This window comes from Urocitellus parryii, chromosome 6, assembly GCF_045843805.1.
Source record: "Urocitellus parryii isolate mUroPar1 chromosome 6, mUroPar1.hap1, whole genome shotgun sequence".
NCBI lineage: Eukaryota > Metazoa > Chordata > Mammalia > Rodentia > Sciuridae > Urocitellus > Urocitellus parryii.
This window is the reverse complement of record NC_135536.1, coordinates 110,689,948-110,706,732: the sequence shown is the minus strand read 5'-3', so window position 1 is coordinate 110,706,732 and position 16,785 is coordinate 110,689,948. Positions and strand designations below refer to the sequence as shown.

Here is a 16,785-nt window from a genome sequence, read left to right as displayed (position 1 = left end):
GTTCAATCCTCGGCACCACATATGAACAAAGATGTTGTGTCTGCCGAAAACTAATAAATAAATAAATAAATATTAAAAAAAAAAAAGAACTATATGCTCGCTGAGGCTGCAGATCAAAGACTTAATAAGGGCAGGAATTTCTATTCTTGACCTCTGTACCAAGCACAAAGCATGGAGTGGGTGCTGACTTGTGATTTTCTTTAACTGAAGTCACTTACCTAAAAGTCAACTCACCTACACCTGCTCTGTTAGTCAAGGTGAGCCCCTAGCTACTCAAGGCCAGAGAACTCAGAGGCCTGAAAGATGCTCCTCAGAGTCAAGGCAATATGCCAGCATAAGGTCTACTCAGGTCCCTAGGTTCACAATACCATCCCACATTCCACACCTTCTGCTGCCACCAATAACAGGCCACTGGCTCTTTGTCTGCAGAGAGCAATAACCTTTCACATGTCTTTTCTCCCACCATCTCCTTTGATCAGACAACTGTGAAATGGACAGACCAGGGTCATTGTCTTGATTTACAGGTGGGAAAACCCAGGTTGGGACTTGGAGTCCCCAGGCCAGGGTTTTATGAGCAGACATCAACAAATAGTGAGAGAGTCACTCAAGGGCAGGCAATGTCAGGAGAAAAATCCTAAACCATGACAGAGAATCTTTTTGTGTGTGTGATGCTATGGATTGAATTCAGGGCCACCTATATGCCAGGCATATGGGTGCCCTACCACTCAGCTACAACCCCATCATGACAGGGAATCTTTACTGAAAGTAATATGGACACTATAATAGAACATCTGGAAAAATCAGAGGAAAAAACCAAGCCAAAAATAATTCCAACCTGCCAGAGAAATTATTAACATTTCATTATTTTTCCTTCAATACTCTTCCACATGAATCAACAGATTCTAACAGGTCTATTTGAGTATCCTTCCAAGAGCAAATTGAAAAAAAAAAATTTACCTTTAATCTCCCAGCAAACCCCTCTCCCACACAACTCATCTCCTGCCTCTCTCCATCACCAACAGCTCCAGCAGGGCACTGGCTGGCTGCCCTTCTCACCACTCTAAGATGTGAGCCAGACAATGCTGGGCACATGGTAGATGCTCCAGAAACTCTTGTCCAATGCACAGATCCAAACTCACCATGTGCACACGCAAGCTAGCATATACACAGGTATACCCACACAGCCATGCCGTGCTCTTTCTAAGTCCCAGCCCTCATCATGTCTCCACACACAGCATTCAGATCCAGGTCAGGCTTTTGCAAGGAGCACAGGAGACAAGACCTTCCCAAACCTCTGGGCAACCCCAACCTACCACAGGTGTCAAGGCACAGACACCAGGAGGGGCCTTAAAGGGCATCCAGTTCTGCCTTTCATGGTAGAGACAAAAGGTCTAAGCCCAAAGGGTCCAGGGGCTTATTCAAGGTCACAGAGCAAAAACTGAGTAAAGCTAGAAGCAGAATCCAGACCTTCTGACATCTGAACCTATCTGCCTCCCACCAGCCTTGCTGCCATATTCTTTAGCTCTCTGTGTCACTAATAGTTACAGAGAACCAACAACATGCAGGCACTCTGCAAGCTTCCAGGCACACAGAGGTGAACAGACTGATCAAGTCCCCACTGTCACGAAGCTTAAATTTTAGTGTGAGGAGACAATGAATAAATCAATGAACAAATGTGTAATTTCAGGGAGTTTCTTGGGCCATGAAGAAAATAAAAATGCATGAAACCAGAGAGTGAAGGGTGCAGCTGTGATGGCTGGTGAAGGTAGACCTCTGTAGAACACTTGGTAACGACTGGGACAGAGAGGGAGGGAGCATGTGGCCTTCTGGAGAATTATACGAAAAAGTTTTGGGAGATGAATAACTAACTGTTCCTTCCCCCAGCCTAGTGTAGGACAGGTCCCAACAAACACTTTCAGCCAAGGAGCAAGCCCAGCAGCTTTACTGAAAGTAATAAGGATCCTATAATAGAACATATGGAAAAATTCCTCAGCGCCACTTTCAGAGGACAAATTCCTAGAAACCACTTGCTCAGGATATGGAATAGGACACTACAAAATAGGATCAAACTGGGAAGAGGGAGGTGTGTGACATGCCTGCTGGGACATAGGGATAGATAGGCAGTTCAACATGAGTCCCACACGAGTCCCCTCTTTCATACGCCCCACCACATGCCACAGCCTTTCTTCTGGGTGCTGAGCACACCAGCCACACTCCCTCACCCATCCCCAAAGCTCCCATGGCCTGTGTGGTGTGGTCTGTGAGACCTTGTTTGGGACCTAGAAAGGAGCATTAGGTAAAGGGGCAGGAGGCCTGTATTCAAATCCTGGTCCTGTCACCTGCTCTACGTGCAGCCTTGAGCTAGATTTCACTTCTCTGGGTTGTAATGTGCCATCAGTAAAGTGGTGACAACTGCAGCTCTTGAAACATCACAAAATGAAGACCAGGATCAAAGTGATCAAGAACAGCATATAAACAGCACACTGAACCAGAGGAATACAGACTGATGATTTCAGAGGTTGCCCTCCCAGGCCGGCAGTTCACGGAACCAGGTGTCCCTTCTCCTCCTCCTGGCCCCAGCCCTCCTCTGCTAGCGCAGCCCTTCTCTGGTGCAACTGCACTGCCTCTAGCTGTCCTTGCATCTGATTTCTACTCACATGGCAAGCAAGCCTCCTGTTCAAACTTACATAACACTGCTCCCCCACCACCACCCAGACTGTCATCTCCAGCTCCCTGCATCCACCCCAGCAACAACACTGCCTGGGAGGCTGCAGAGATCTATGGCAGTGGAGGGAAGGAAAGGGATCCCCTGGAGGATTTTCCCTGCTGGAACACAGGATCTGGGAGCCAGATGCACTGCACAAGGCCCCTCCTGGTGACCTGGACACACCAACTCACTCAACTCCAGTATGCTGCTGGAGCAGCCAAGCCAGAACATGCTCTCCTTCCCCACCCCACCCTCAGGAAGCCCCAGCCAAGCCGCACTCCTCTGGAAGCAGAAAAGAAGTATATGATGTCAGATAAGGTCCAGAGTTCACTTCCTGATCTCTATCAGCACCTGGAACAGCTTCTCACTGGAGCCAGCCCCTCCCCACCATTCCCTTCCAACCTGTCTGTGGCCACCAGAACTCCAACGACAGAGCCCCTGCTGCTACGGCTCACCCTCTGCCTCAGAGCACAGTCCAAGACCTTTTCCTGGCTTTCTCAGCCTTCCACCAATTCTTCACCCTCAAGGTGTCTCCTCAGCTACCTACTCCCAGTCCAGGCTGGCCTGCCTCTCAGACTGCCACTGTACAAGGGTGTGTTGCCTCCTCACCTTCTTTCTGCTGGTCCCTACATCTGAAAATCCTCCTTTCCACCCCCTCTGTTACCTCCATTGCTTGCTTCTTTTGAGTCCTCTTCCCAACATGAGATACTGCCTCATTCCTGGAGTCCAGGGGGATTTATCTGGGCTTCCTCCCACACTGTCCTAACAGATCTCTCAAGGTGGTTCAAATGATAGGCCCAGTCCCTCAGGCCTCTTCCAGACCTCAGTCTCTCTCTCTCTCTCTTTCTCTCTTTCTCTCTCTCTTTCTTCCACTAGGGATTGAATCCAGGGGTGTTACATGCCCAGCCCTATTAATTTTTGAGACAGAATCTCACTGTCTCAAAAATTAATAGTTGCTGAGGCTGGCCTCAGATTTGATCCTTCTGCCTCAGCCTCCTAAGCCACTGGGATTACAGGCTTGTGCTACCATGCCTGACTCTCAGCTTCTCTTTCTGATCCTTCAATATGAAGAAGTGATGTGAGGAGCCTCAGCAAAAAGCAGGCCAAACTACATTCTGGAAGAAGCATCCACCACCCACTAGACTCCCAGGTTGGTGGGTTTTCCCAGGAATCCCACAAGATGCTGAGTTGGGATACCCAATGCTGCTCCTTCTCTGCAACAATGGGCAAACCCTCCTTCCCCAAAAATGAGCAGATGAGGGTTGGCAGAGCGCTTCCCCAGCTTCTGTAAGGCACTGGTTCACTCCCCCACACCACAAAACAAAGTACACATATAAGAACAAGGAGATTGTATGAAAAAATAAAGGGAATAAAGTATTTTCTTCTGAAATCTTCTACCCCAGATATGACCACTGTTCAAAGCCCCCTGAATTTTCCCTTAAGAGCATATATTCAGAGCACTTTTTTTTTTTTGCCACTCTAAAACAAGGGTTTGGATAAATAATTTGAGGGCCATTTATTCTACAAATACTTTTATAACATGCCTGCATGGTGCAATACATAAAAAGGGCACTGTCTTCAAGGGGCAGGGTGATGGAATCCAACAATAACAAGAACATGTATGTGCACACATGGCTGGTGACAGCCAGACAGAGATATGGTCTAAATTCTACCAAGCAGCTGGAATCAGTGCCACCCCTCTGAAGCCAGCCTGTCTAGCCGAGAAGGCACAGCAGACAGACAAACCAAGGTGCATGGCAGACCTCTAGCAGATTCCATCTAGGTCATTTTCTTTCTTTTTATTTATTTGTGGTGCTGGGGAACAAATGCATACTAGGAAAAGCACTCTACCATTGACCTATATCCCCAGCACTCTTTATTATTTTGAGACAGAGTCTCATTCAGTTGTTGAGGCTGGCCTTGAACTTATGATATCCTGCCTCATCCTTCCAGGTCGCTGTAAATACAGGTATGTGCCACCATGCCTGGCTTCTCAATGTCATCTTGTTGATTTGGGTAATATTAAAGGAAGCTGCATTCTCTAAGACAAGATGGAGGAGCATGGAGGAGCAGAAGGGCAGAAGAGAGCTGCAGCAGTGGGAAGCACAAGAAAATCAGAAAAGTGCAAGGCAAGGAGCAAGGGCCCACTGAGAAACAAGCAGAGTGACACACAGAAGCCCGACTAGCCCATCTGTGACAAAGGCTGGATCTAAAAGCAAGATGATCTTAGATAAGTGAGAGTTGAAGGTTTTAAAAAAGAAAAAAAAAAGCAAATGAGATTTAAAATTTAAAAAAACTTATCTATTTATTTACTGTGCTGAGGATCAAATCCAGGGGTTTGGGCACATGAGGCAAGTGTTCTACTACTGGGTATATACCTCCAGCTGCAAGGGAGATTTTCTTTTTAAATGGTGACTTTTTAAATGGTTTCAAAGGACTTCTTCCTAGCATCTTTGGTGGAGTCTTAAGAACCTTTCTCTAAGGATCGAAAGAGGAAGAAAAAAGGGAGCTGCCTTGGATGCAGCTACCCATGGCCTCAGGAAGTTAACTATGTAGCAAAGATAATTCAAACTCAGAGAAAATCCCAAACTCCTCAGTTAGTTAGCCTGTAACCCCCTTTTCCCACCCAAACTTCCTTCCCCAAGAGTGCTGATAAAAGGCTTGGGCTCTCCCCTCCTTCCCCTTCTCAGTGAGTGAAAATGGATGCAGCTGGAAGACTGAGGGATGGGGTTCAACAGAGCCCAGCAGACCCAGGGAGAAACCCACCCAGCTCTGGTTCTGGGGCACCTATGAGGCCAGGTCTTTTTAATACATTCTCTTCTTTAATCCTCATCATAATGGTGTGAGGGAGGCATCATGAGCCCCTGCCCGCAGATGAGGAGAGATAAGGCTCAGCATGGAGTCGTTCCAGCAAGGCTGTACAGTAGGGAGAGGGTTCTAGACTCCTGAGGGAGTGCTCTTGCCAGAACCCAGATAGTCGGGGCCCAGGCAGCAGAGCTCATGGCAAACCACCAGGAGCTGTGCCCCAAAAGTTCAGGGAAGCCATTATTAGGAAGCTGTGGCTTGGGGAAGAAGTCACTCTCATTACAGAGGCAATAAGCTCTATTTCTGGGAACCACATCTGACTTGGGGTATGCTGAAATCCTGCAAATCCGGTTATGAGAGAAAACATTGCGCCCTGGTTTAGCAAGTGAGCATGATGGCTCTTCCTCAGCACAGCCCATTCCCTCCCAACACATCTAACTGCAGAGCCCTGCTAGCAACAGGAACTAGAGCTCGTTTCCCACCTCCTTCTGATGAACAACCATGTTCTAGCAGGGAGCTCTGGGAGGAGGAGCATGCCTGTCAGGTCCTAACAAGCCACTAATTTTATCTCCTCCATTTTCAAGATTCTTACAACCAAGCCCAGCAATTGCATTTGAAAAGTTTTCCCTCCTTCCCCTCCAAGATTCATTAGTTTTGAAATGTTTTTGTTCTCTAACCTCCTGCACCCCTCCCTGACAATTCACTGCTCATCCCTGGACCAAAAGGAACAAAATCTGACACTTACACATGAGATGATGATGCAAAAGAGTTCAGGGCTTGGTTTTGTTAGCACATGTCATTCAAAGCGGTTACACTCAGAAGGGCAGGGGTAAGGAGGGGGGGGTGTAATAAAAGAAGGGAAAAGAAAGCGGGGCAGGAAAGGAAAAAGCTATGGGCCCTAGATTTCCTGACACATTTCTAATATCCCCGTAGTAACATCTGGCAGAGCAATCCCAAGTTAGGGTAGGGAAATCCACAATGAAGTCTCTCACCAAAGATCAAAAAGTATCCTTTCCATTAAAAGAAACCTGCATTCAGCTGAGTGCAGTGGCACACACCTGTCCCAGCAACTTGAGAGGCTGAGGAAGGAGGACTGCAAATTTGAGGCCAGGCTCCACAACTTAAGGAGACCCTGTCTCAAAATAAAAAAGGCTGGGGATATGGCTCAGTGACAGAGGACCCTGGGTTTAATCCCCAGTACAAAAAAAAAAAAAGCAAGAAGGAAAGATAAGAATTAGAAGAAATCAACCAACCAACCAACCTACATTCTAGCAGCACATTTCCCTCTCCAGACTATTTGGGTTACCTGGGAGGAGAAAAGGAGCCAATCAATCACCTACTGACAGGAACACCATGTTTACTAACTTGGATACTTTTCATATGCTATTCAAGAGCAGAAATTAGCTCAAAACTTGTTTTGACCTGATGAAAGCTAATTGTGCTCAACAGAATGAGAGAAAAGACCTTGGTAAAAGGGGACAAGTCACATGGAAATCTGTTAATTTTTAAGTGGAGAATTTAAGAGAATTTGTAGTAAGGCCAGTATGTTTAAGGTGACCCAGGATTTGTGCCTGGGTCACAGCTCAGCATATTTCATCAAGAAGTCCAGAAAAAAAGGTGAGGAGGCTACTCACCAGTCACTCCTAGTTAGCTCTGGGCAGGTCCCTAAGGAACAAACTCAGAACTCTTAGAATGAAGTGTCCAGTGACACATAAGGGGCAGTCCCCGGTTAGTCTACCGAGGAGCCCAGTTTCCCCTCCATGCACACCGTTGGGGAAGATTCTCTTTCCTCACACCCACTGTGGAGAATGAGGATCAGAGAACCCTGTTCCCTGAACATAGGGCAGCCCCCAGCCAGGCTGGGCCACTTGTCCTCCCATCCCCTCCAAGGGTTGCCAGCAGGTGTGGGCACTTGACCCATCCACATTAATCAGAGCCCTTCCTCAGAATTACCAAGATGAAGCCAGGAAGAGCTCATCCCTTTCTGGTAAGAGACTATGAAGCCAGAAACAATGGTTACAGTCTAGAGAGGCAGCTGGCCTGAGAGAATAGAGCCAACACGGAAAGAGAAACAAATGAGAAAAAGAGCTAACAACATGTTTGAATCTGAACTCCACCTTTCACTAGATGACCACAGCCACGCTACAGAACCTCTCTGAACCTTTCCTTGGGTGTTAGGCGGAAAGAGTAATTCCTACCTGACTGTGTCTGGCAAGTCCTAAGTACTCAATAAATGAAGAAGTTATACGTGGAAAGCACAGACTTTAAAGTTCAGTGGCTTCTTCAGCTAGGAGGGGAAAAAAAAGCTATCATTTATTTGAGAAAAAACCCAAGTGACATAAAGAATGAGGCGGCTCCTCAGCCTGGCTCTTGCCTGCAAGATCCCCATCAATACCTGGAGGATCTACGTGGCTCCCTGGTACCCTCTGCATGTCTGAATCATTTGCTCATTAGTCTCAAAGCCAGTCTTCCCTATTTGTATATGTCCAACATCCTCCTAATCTTCTGGTTACAGGGAGCAAGGGAAGGGCTGCCTGGCTCAAATGTATCCCTGGAATGACCTCCTAAACCTCTAGGGAGGAGCCCCAATGGCTGTAAGTTTTTGCTGTGTTGTTCAAGGACCTGGCAAGTGGCTTGGGCTGAGTCTGGAAGAAACTCAATGCAGGCTAAATGCTGAAGGCTGCTGCCTTCCTTCCACCCGTGGACAGAGAAGCAAAGAGAGCAGAGGTTGCCTGGGATTCTAGTGGCCTTCAGGTCCCTGTCCTTGTCCCTTCCTGGGCACAGACTACGTCTAGCCCTTGGGCTCCCTCAGGACTCTCTAGATTCTTATAAGGAATCCTCTCTTCTGTTAATACTGGCTCATGTTGGTTTCTGTGACTTGTAGCCAACAGTCCTCCCTAGGACAAAGCCCAGCTCCCAGACGGGAACCACCCCTAGTAACTGTTTTTTTTTTTTGTTGTTGTTATTGTTTGTTCTTTATATGTTTTTTTTTTAAATTCTTTCTTTATTTATTTACCTAGTAACTGTGGTCCACAAGATTCAGTCTTTTGAATCCTGGGGGTTATTAACCTGTAAGTCACTTATTAGGCCAGAATGTACGCCACCTTCTTTTAGTTAAATATTTTATCTGAAAAGATCCAAATACAAAAGTAGAGATAGTAACCATGTATTCAATCACCCGGCCTCAACAATACCCTTTCATTTCCCATCTTATTTCATTTATAACCACCATTTTTTTCTTTGTAGGGTGGGAGCTAGAAGCCTTCCACAAGGTTCCATCAGCAGCCAGGATGCTAAACTGAGAGGACACAGTGGATCTGAGGCCATTTGCTGGGCATCAGCTCCCCAGGTATTCAGAGGCAGCCACCACCACCTAACAGCAATGTTCACAGCTTAGTGGGGCAGTAAGAACTTCACTCCCACAATAAACGTAGAAATGTGTACTTCCAAATAGAAACGTTCACCACATTTGGCTCTAATTTGGTATCATCAAGCCTTAAGCTGGCCCCCACTCTCAAGCTGAGATGCACCACAGATTCTCCTGTTGTTTCTCTATAGCACTGGGCATCATGAGCCGGGTTCCTCCCTTGCTTTGGGTAGTGGTTAATAAAATCTACCCCTAGTTCATCAAGTGACCAGATTCTAAATCAAACCAGCTCTCAGGGCTCAGGTCCCTCCAGGAAGTTACAGAAATCTATAACTAAAGATAATGGCAGTTCCAGCCAGGTTTCCCTTAGAATGAGGCTCTATGGTACAGGAGGGAATAGGACACAGCTCTCCAGGGGTCACCAGGTACAGCCTCAGCTCCCTCTTACCACAACTTCCAACAAGGGCCACAGTCAAGTCTGCTTGCCACTTCTCCACCTTCCCACCCCAGTACCTGATCTCTGCTCTCCAGAGACTTCTAGAATAAACCCTGACTACTTCACCCTCTTGTGTCTCCTCGTGTCCCTTCATTCTGCCGTTATCCTAACTCAGACCCACATTCTCTCCATTGTGCCATGGCAGCAGCTTCCTAAGTGATCTCTCTCCACTCCAGATCACCTTGGCCATAGCAGCTAGAGTCCTCTTCCTCAAAGGATAGCTAACCTCTCTTCCCTGTCAGGAAGATTCCACTGCTTCCTGTTACCATGCTAAAACCCAGCCCCTGAACATGCTGTGAAGACCCTCCCTGGTATTTCAACTATCCTTACTTTGTTCTGCCCCAAGCCATCAGGGACCCTGTGTTCTAGACAACTTGAATGACTGCCATTTCCTGTTGGATGAGTCTGTTTTCCTGCCTTTGTGTTTCCCTCTACCTGGACTTCCTTCCCCCAACACTGCCACACGCGCCACTTTTACCTATGTTTTCAAGTCCAGCTCAAATACCACCTCCTCTCTGATGCTTCCCAAAAGGGATATGAGGAAGCACTCTTCCTCCTCTAAGCACTCCTCCTCCCATCCTGTCAGCCTCTCCTGAGGAACTTTGAGACAAACTCTTCTGCAACTATAATCCATCCCTGTGAGTCTGGCAGTTGAGATTATTCTAGAGAGAATGAGACATTTCTAACCAAGAGAATGGTTAACTGTTTCTCTCTGTGCGGAAGGCAGGGGAGTCTAGACAGTGTGGTCAATTCACTGTCCTCTTGAAGCTGTCTTCCACATAGCTATGGGATGAGATGTGTAGGCAAAGGAAGGGTTACTGCATGCATGTGATGGGCAACCTCCCAGTTAAGGGAGCAGATGATATGCTTGGCGCACACACACAGACTACTTGAGAAGGAACCTTGGGTGTAGCCTCAGGCCAGATGGCTGGGGGAGACAGGGCCACCCTGACTTTCTGCTCAGGGAAACTTTGCAAGAGGCCACAAAAGCCAAGGCAGACAGGACAGTGTCTAGTAAGAACTGCAGTTTCTGCAGCTCAAAAACCATCATGTGCCAGTCTGCTGCAAACAGCCATAAAACGACAAGACAACAAACTTGATCCACTTCAGATCGTGCCTATTAGCACCAGCATACCTGAATGAAGTGGTGAAGAATTTGCTTAGGACCCCAAAGGCAGAGGCTGTTGCTGGGCCACCTGAGGTACTTTGGAGACTCAACTCTCGCAGGAGCTAGGAACTGAGAACACTCTCATAACAGTCTGCAAAAGCCTTAAATCTCATTCTGACCTGAAATCCCCAGTTTTACATAACTCTCTATCCTAGCCATCAGGGACTCTTTTGGAGTGCATTCCAAGCAGGATGGCCCCAAGGTCTAAGCCATTCTGGTATAGTCCATCCACAGCTTGCTCAGATTATTGGTTGTATCTCCTTAAAAATCCAGGCTGGCTTTCTCAGTATGCTATAGGCCCAGGCTACTAATTCAATACTGGGCATAAAGATCAGGCAGGTTACACAGAGTCTGTGAACGGAAAAGAAAAATAAGGCATAATTTTAAACTGTTCTTAGCATGTATTGATATTTATCAGCCGGCAACTCCAAGGCACAAATAATTCACAGGCTAAGTTGTATGGAATCCTTGTTGACCTAATTCATATAATGCTTCTTCAGGGTCTTGATCAAAATGAGGCCTTGATAATTAAAGTAGTCTAAAAGGAATGGCATGGTGGTGATATAAATCACTGCTTTAAATAGCATAAGACAGGGCTACAGCCTAGCACCATCTCTACCTCAAACTCTAACTCAGAGCTGAAATGGACCTTTGATCTACCACAGTAAAAAGAAACACCACAGAGAAATTTTTGTAACTGACACTAACAGTCTCTCTCTCTCCCCTAACCCTTTTCCTTTCTTTCTCTTTTTTCCTTCTTCTCCCCCACCCCCAACCTCAGAGCTGGGGATCATGACTAATTCTTTTCAGAGGTCCAGGGTCAGAAAAAAAATACTCTTTCCAACCTATGACATATATCAGGTTTTCCTCAAGAACTTAAAGCCGGTGAATCAAAGCTGAGTTTTGTGCTTAAATTCTAAAGTTTTCTCTCAGGGAATTCTTTCTCTTACCTCAGTTTTCAGGAGGCTTTTTCTGTAAAGGACTAGAGAGTAAATTATTGTTTCAACTTGTGAGCCACACAGTCATCTCTTTCAAAGGCAGCTGTTCAATTTGCCATGATAGCACAAAAGCAGCCATGGATAACACTTAAGCAAATAAGCATGGCTGTGTTCCAACAAACTTCATAAAATGTCCATAAAATGGACACAAAAATCTGAATGGACATTTGTCACATGTTCCAAAATTTTGAAAGCCATTTTTAGTTTGCAATCCATATGAAATCAAGATAGCAGCCCAGGCATGGCCAGTGGGCCTGTTTGCCCACTCTTGCTGCAATGCTTGATTACTGTTTTGACCCTATGTTGATAGTTTTTTTGTCTTTTTGACCCAATGTTTAAAAGTATTTCTCATGGAAAAACGTCTCTTTTCTTTTTTTCTTGGGGCTGGAACCCCAGACTTCACACATGCTGGGCCTGCACTCTACCACTGAGTTACATTCTTTGCCTACGTTTTTTTTCCTTCTCTTTTTAAAATTTGCTTGCTTTCAGCATCCATCCCCTCCTCCTATCTTCTAGTAAAACAAAACAAAACAAAACAAAACAAAAAGAACCTCCCCATTTTTTATTTGGGATATATTCCTACTCAAACACCAAGACTTTTTGCTAGGGTGTCAATCATTGATCCCACCAAGGTGCTGAGCATGTAACTCACAGTGGCTTACCCTCTAGGGCCCTGGGCACAGCAATGGGCCCAACATGGGAAGACATTCCCATCACAGCCAATCAGAGTAAACCAGTGGGTCCAGTAGGAATCTGGATGCTGGGGAGATCAAGTGAAATTCTCTCTCTGGGATAGGGAGCACTAAGGTCTAAATATGTCTGGGATTAGTGAGGTCCATCTAGTCCTCAGTAAAGAGAACCTGCCTAAAAGGGAAACAAACCCACACTAGAATGAGCAAGGTCAAGAGGTGACAAGAATTCTGAGGCTGTCATTTCAACCCCACCTTCATCCCTGTCTTCAGACTTCGTGGTGACTTAAGCGAACACATTCTTGAGTTCTGACACAACCAAAGAATTCTGACTAATAAATTATGTCACATCATATTCTATTTGAAAGTTGATAAAGTAATGATTCATGCATAAAAATGACAATGGTTATGTTCCACCATATACTAGTGTCATCTGTAGATACATCTTTCCTCTGGAAGACACAATTCATTTATGAGCCATCTTTATGGCCTCCATAGTGATTCATCCAGTATCTTACACTTGGCAGGTATTCTATAAATATTTTACAAATATGAATTACTTGTCTCAGATGGGGGAAGAGACTATGAGGAGAAGGGTGAGGAGCATATAGTTACCTATTTATTGCCATTCACCAGAAAGTCATACAGAGACTTCAGATGAAACTCCAGGGGCTGGGGTTGTGGCTCAGAGGTAGAGCGCTTGCCTAGCATGTGTGAGGCACTGGGTTTGATCCTCAGCACCACATAAAAATAAAATAAAAAGATACTGTGTACACCTATAACTAAAAAATAAATATAACGTTTTAAAAAATTTAAAAAAAGAAACTCATACTTCCAGAGCGGTCATAGACCTCACACCCATGCCCTGATCAGCAGGCCATAAAACACATGTACCACAGTGAGCCACAGGATTGTTTCTCTCTTTGAATACCCAGGGGAAAGAGAATACCATGACCTGACAATACCAGAAGACATTACAGGGGACCAGTTCACCATGGATGAAATCCAGAATAGCTGGCGGTACCTATCCTGCTCAAGAAACCCTGCCAATGAGTCACTCTAGAATGAGGATGAGCCAGGCACAGTGGTACACATGCCTATAATGCCAGCAACTAGGGAGGCTGAGGCAGGAGGATTGTGAGTTCAAAACCAACCTATGCAACTTAGCAAGGTCCTAAGCAACTCAGCAAGACCAGTCTCTAAATTTTAAAAAAGGGGTGGGGAGTGGTGGCTAGGAATGTGGCTCAGTGGTTAAGTGCCCCTGGGATTAATCCCAATTACCCACCCGCCAATTAAAAAAAAGAATGATGAGAACCTGCTTATCTCTAGATTCCCATTTGTTGTAGACATGCTACATATGTAAGAAAGCTGGCCATGTTTACAACAAGGCAAGGTACCACACTAGGACCAGGACAGATTCACCCAGTTGAAGAAAGGTATCTACCACCTAGCTGGAAAAACCATATCCAAATGCTACCCCAAATCATTTGGTCTTCCTTTAAATACCATTATTGTACTTCCCCTCATCAGAAAATAATTGTCGGGCTGGGGATATAGCTCAGTGGGTAGAGTGCTTGCCTTGCATGCACAAGGCCCTGGGTTCAATCCTTAGCACCACAAAATAATAATAATCATTATTACTATTATTATTATTATTAATTTCAAATGCAGGTATGCCTAGCTTTATGTTAATGGCATATCCCTAAAGAGAAATATTCTAATCAAGTTGACATAATTTGGAAGTTTCTATGAGAACTGATATTTGAAGGATCCTGAAGTGAACACTGAATTCTTTTTGTAAAACAATTTTTCATTATTTTTACTTATTTTTTGTTCTTGTACATTAGTTTTACTTACAGCAGAGCGCATCTAGAAATCACTTCCAACCTAATAATTTAAAACCCTAAGTTCCTAAGCTAGTCTTGAAAATGAGGTGTCAACCTGCCCACAAAACTCAGCAGGAAAGAACGGTGTCCCCTGATACCTTCATAATTATTTGTTTTGTTTTATTTTTGTGGTGCTGGGGATTGAACCCAGTGCCTTGTGCATGTGAGGCAAGTGCTCTACTAACTGAGCTAGACCCCAGCCCACCTTCATAATTATTGTGGGAGCAGATGCTTCAGAGGCACTGATCCTGGACTCCCTCTAGGTTCAGGAGTTGGTGAACCCACAGCCCACCCCACCCCACAGTAAGAGTGAAAAGAGCCAACAGGCCCAGAGGCAGCAGCAGCAGCAGCAGCACTATGATAACTGTGAACTAGGGTGGCTGCTTTTCTGCTCCAATGAACCAGCTCCCCAACCAGCAAAGCCTTGCTTCCTGCCAAACTAGTCTATAAGTTCAGCTTCTCAATGAATTCTTTATATATATATATTTAGTTGTAGTTGGACCTTTATTTTATTTATTTTTATGTGGTGATGAGGATCGAACCCAAGGCCTTGCACATGCTAGGCAATTGCTCTACCGCTGAGCCACAACCCCAGCCCTCAATGGATTCTTTAAACGGGATGCAGTGGCGCAAATCAGTAATCCCAGCAGCTCAGGAGGCTGAGGCAGGAGGATCACAAGTTCAAAGCCATTCTCAGCAACACCGAGGTGCTAAGCAACTTAATGAGACCCCGTCTCTAAATAAAATACAAAATAGGGTTTGAGTGCTCCTGAGTTCAAACCCTAGTACCCTCCCCCCAAAAAAGGGCTTCTCTAGCTTCCTCAGAATCCTTCTAATGCATAAGTTTTAAGAAACCAAGTTTAATTTTCTTAAAACTTATGGTTTCTGTTGCTGATAATTTGTTATTTATTTGTTTGTTTATTTATTTACTTGGTGGTACTGGGGATTAGACCCAGGGGGGCTCTACCACTGAGTCATATCTCTAGTCCTTTAAATTTTGAAACAGGATCTCACTAAGTTGCTTAGGGCCTTGCTAAGTTGCTGAGGCTGGCCTTGAACTTGTGATCTTTCTCCCACATCCTCCCAAGTTGCTGAGATTACTGGCATGTGCCACTGTACCCAGCACTGGTGATCACTTAAAAAATCTCTACTAATCCATGCAGGGCACAGTGGCGCACACCTGTAATCAACGGCTCAGGACACTGATGCAGAAGGACCACAAGTTCAGAGCCAGCCTCAGCAACTAAGAAAGGCTCTAAGCAACTTAACAAGACACTGCATTAAAAAAGGGGGGTGGGGGCTGGGGATGTGGCTCAAGCTGTAGCGCGATCGCCTGGCATGCGTGCAGCCCGGGTTCGATCCTCAGCACCATATGCAAACAAAGATGTTGTGTCCGCTGAAAACTAAAAAAAAATAAATAAATATTAAAATTCTCTCTCTCTCACTCTCTCTTTAAAAAAAAAAAAAAGAAGACACTATTGCAACCAGAAATTCTACATAATTCTCCTTAAAAAAAAAAAAAAAAGGGGGGGTGGTCTGGAGCTCCAGTGGCGCAATCGGTTAGCGCGCGGTACTTATAAAAAAGGGGGGTGGGGGGTGCACGGCTGGTGATGCGGTTAAGTGCCCCCAGGTTCAATCCCCAGTACCCACCCAAAAAAACCTACTAATCCATCTACTAAGCAGCAGTTAACATTTATTAAGTGCCAACTATGTGTCAAACACTATTTCAAGTGCTTTGTATTGTCTTAATCTTTACAACATTTTTGGTAGCCTCTGTTTTCCTGAGTTTGGGGGGAAGTTAACTAATTCAATCAAGGTTAGAAAGTAAGTAGCATATATAAGATTTGAACCTGGATTTTAATTACTGTGAAAATAAACTGGCCATTTCTTCTAACAAGAAACCAGGTTTTCACGCTGCTTTTAAATCTTGACTCCCTCGACCAGGCAACCTACCTTGACCAGGCAACCTACCTTGACCAACAGGACATCAACTAACCTGACATAAACAGAGGTTTAAAAGGTGCCTGAATATTGTGATGTACCAGCTCTTGCTGCTGAAAACCCAAAGATAGCACTGAAAGAAGCCAGGGCTTTAGACTATCAGAGGATAGTGAATCTGCCAGCTCACAGAATGTTGGAAAGTAATAAACTGTTGCAGTTTTAAACTACCAAGTTTGTTATATAGAAAAAGGTAATTGAGGGCCAGGCAGTGGCACACACCTGTAATCTCAGTGACTTAGGAGGCTGAGGCAGGAGGAACACCAAGTTCCAAGCCAGCCTCAGAAACTTTTTTTTTTTTTTTTTTGAGAGAGGAGAGAGAGAGAGAGGAGAGAGAGAGGAGAGGGAGAGAGAGAGAGAGAGAGAGAGAGAGAGAGAGAGAATTTTTTAATATTTATTTTTTAGTTCTCGGCGGACACAACATCTTCGTTGGTATGTGGTGCTGAGGATCGAACCCGGGCCGCACGCATGCCAGGTGAGCGCGCTACCGCTGAGCCACATCTCCAGCCCAAGCCTCAGAAACTTAATGAGGTTCTAAACAACTTAACAGGACCCTGTCTCAAAATTAAAAAAAAAAAAAAAAATAATAAAAAGGGTGGAGGATGTAGCTCAGGGTTAAGCACCACTGATTTCAAACCCTGGTACCAAAAAAAAAAAAAAGACTTGAAATA

General features: G+C 45.2%; 1 protein-coding gene across 2 annotated transcripts in view; it reads right to left on the bottom strand.

The window, feature by feature from the left end:
• Map2k1 (mitogen-activated protein kinase kinase 1) overlaps positions 1–16,785 on the bottom strand; it is an 80,066-nt gene that overhangs the window by 13,359 nt on the left and 49,922 nt on the right. The gene's annotated exons all lie outside the window — the stretch shown is intronic.